The sequence below is a fragment of the Moschus berezovskii genome, chromosome 10 (assembly GCF_049115385.1).
Source record: "Moschus berezovskii isolate FMDL1 chromosome 10, NW_MosBer_1.0, whole genome shotgun sequence".
Lineage (NCBI taxonomy): Eukaryota > Metazoa > Chordata > Mammalia > Artiodactyla > Moschidae > Moschus > Moschus berezovskii.
Genome location: NC_142469.1, coordinates 26,557,030 through 26,559,875, shown reverse-complemented (window position 1 = coordinate 26,559,875; position 2,846 = coordinate 26,557,030). Strand labels below are relative to the sequence as shown.

The window sequence follows — 2,846 nt, the reverse complement described above, 5'->3', positions numbered from 1 at the left end:
GTGTTTTTTTTTTTTAAACTTTAAAGAGCTAAGCAGATACATTACCACTGCAGATAAAAAGCTTTGTTGGTATATTATTCCCAGTGATACTTTACACTCCAACATGTTGTTCTGTTCTAGGAAAGTAACAGATATTGTGAATTCATGACAATTGTTTCTTAATCTGTTCAAACTTGAGCAGGATGTGGGTGTGTTCTAGAGAACACTTTATTTTTCCACAATTTCCACACTTGGAAAAACTGCAAAGGAGTTATGGAAAACTGGAGGGGCTCACATGCTGAGTTTTAAACTAAACTGTCTGACAAAAAATGAAATAAATGTAAACCAGTCGTCAAGTTGCACTGTTCAAACAGAAATTAAGATGTTCCTTCTTAAAAGCGAGAGTGAACACTGACTCATGAAGACAACAGCTCTACATATTTACCTCAATTTTACTTGGTAGTTGAAACATTTTCTTAATAGTTCATAAGCACTAATTATCTGCAGTGTCTTACGCAGTATGGATGTGAGAGTTGGACTGTGAAGAAAGCTGAGCACCAAAGAATTGATGCTTTTGAACTGTGGTGTTGCAGAGGACTCTTGAGAGTCCCTTGGACTGCAAGGAGATCCAACTAGTCCATTCTAAAGGAGATCAGTCCTGGGTGTTCATTGGAAGGACTGATGCTAAAGCTGAAACTCCAATACTTTGGCCCCCTCATGTGAAGAGTTGACTCACTGGAAAAGACTCTGATGCTGGGAGGGATTGAGGGCAGGAGGAGAAAGGGACGACAGAGAATGAGATGGCTGGATGGCATCACCGACTAGATGGACATGAGTTTGCGTGAACTCCGGGAGTTGGTGATGGACAGGGAGGCCTGGCATGCTGTGATTCATGGGGTCGCAAAGAGTCAGACATGACTGAGCGACTGAACTAAACTGATGCAGTTGGTTTATTTAATGGTTTATACTGGACTCCCGGTCCTGCCACCTGGAGCTGGTACGGGTGTGAAGGGCCACATCTCGCCGCTGCCCACCAGCCAGGCATGGTGTTGGGCGTAAGACCTGCCTCCCCTGTCTCCGGGTGCCCAGGAAAAAGGAAGCAGTGATGCTTATGCTGGCAAGCAAGCTGAAGCGGGATGATGGTCTCAAAGAGTCCCAGGTGTCAGTCACAGACTCTGACTGCACTCGGCAGGTATCCGTGAGGGACAGGCTGCTTGTCAAAGAGGCTGTAGAACTTGAAGCTAATTTACCTTGAACGTGTAAAGTGCATGTTCCTGATTCAAACAAGCTTCACTGTTTTCAGCCAACTGTCACCCCAAGTGAGGGTTACTACCAGGGTGGAAAACTTCAGTTTGAAACTGAAGCTCCTGATGCATGCAACATGGTGCCTCCCAAAGTGGAAATGCTTGCCCAGGACCTGGAACCCCCAACATCACAGAAACGGGCAAAGATATGTCTCAGTTGACTGAGAGAACATTCGATCGATAGCACCGGCTCGGCCCCCACGAGGACACGGAAGGCTGTTGTTTGGGAATTAAACTCTTTGTTTACTGATCTGTGGAATTTTGATGATCAACTGAATATCCAAGCTGTGGGACATCATTCTCAGGTCAAGGAGGACTTCCGGCATCAAATGGAAGACTACATTAAGCACTGCGCCAGATGATACGAAGAGAGGACTGCAGGGCTCTGGCCTGTGCCTGAGAAGATTGCCTCCACCTGAAACCAGAGGGAGCCTCTCCCCAGTCCTCGACTCCCCTCAGTCCCGCTGGGTCGTCCGAGTCCCATGACCACGTTGTCCTGAGGAAGAACGTCTTCACGACCTCCCACTGTAGCCACAGAGTTCCACATAAATGCAGCCAGAACATGTGTCTGGGGTTCTACTGTTTACCTTAACGTGTTTACTTTCTTTGAAACCGTACAGTATAGGCTGTTGATGGGAATGAACCCATCCTCGAGGCTAGAGCCGCTTCTCCCCTCCCCGAGTTAGTCCCACACAGATGACGCTCATGACGTGCTCCCTGTAGCTTGCAGATTGGCCAGCAGAAACCCGCTGCAAACTGTGATTGGTGCGAAGCCTCTTAGCTCCGCCCATGAATGTCAGCCCCACCTAGGTTTCCCGAAGCTTCCCAGAATGCAGTCATTCACTGCAGATCTCTTACTGAAATGCGTATTTTATTTACTGTAAGTATATTTGGGAACAGATTTGTAATTTGTACAATTTAATGCTTTTTTTTTCTGTTCTCATTTACTTTGTATTTTCATTGTATAGAGCAGACAAAAAGATGTTGGGTCAAGCAACTATTGAGAAAGACAAAGAAAGTACGAAAGGCAAAAAAGAAAAAAAAGCTTAAACTGAGTAGAGAGATATGTACAAAGTTATATTACAAATACCCCCTGAAATTTTTATATCAAGTATTCATTTCCCACTCACAGCATTTTTTTTTTTTTAGAGTCCATGATTTCCTGACACTTTTCAGTTATACTAAAGCTCAATCTCAGACTTTCCTGGTGGTCCGGTGGTAAAGAATCTACATGTTAATGAAGGGGATGTGGGTTCCATCCCTGTCTGGGAAGATTCCTCATGCTGAGGGGCAACTAAGCCTGTGTGTTACAGCTACTGAGCCTGCACTTTGGAGCCGTCCAGTCACAACTACTGAAGTCAGCATGCCTAGAGCCGGTGCTCCACAACAAGAGAAACCACTACAATGAGAAGCCTGTGCACTGTGATAAAGAGTAGCCCTCCCCTCGCCACAACTAGAGAAAGCCCACATGCAGCAGGAAGACCCAGAGCAACCAAAAAAAAAAAAAAAACCAAAAAAACCCTCAAATTCGGGTTGGGGAGGGATGGACTGGGAGTTTTGGAT

At 45.5% G+C, this 2,846-nt stretch overlaps 1 pseudogene; it reads left to right on the top strand.

Annotated features, from left to right (window-relative positions):
- The first annotated feature begins 1,084 nt into the window (after nucleotides 1-1,084).
- On the top strand, nucleotides 1,085-1,645 carry LOC129561249 (NEDD8-conjugating enzyme UBE2F pseudogene; annotated as a pseudogene).
- Nucleotides 1,646-2,846: the final 1,201 nt, after the last annotated feature.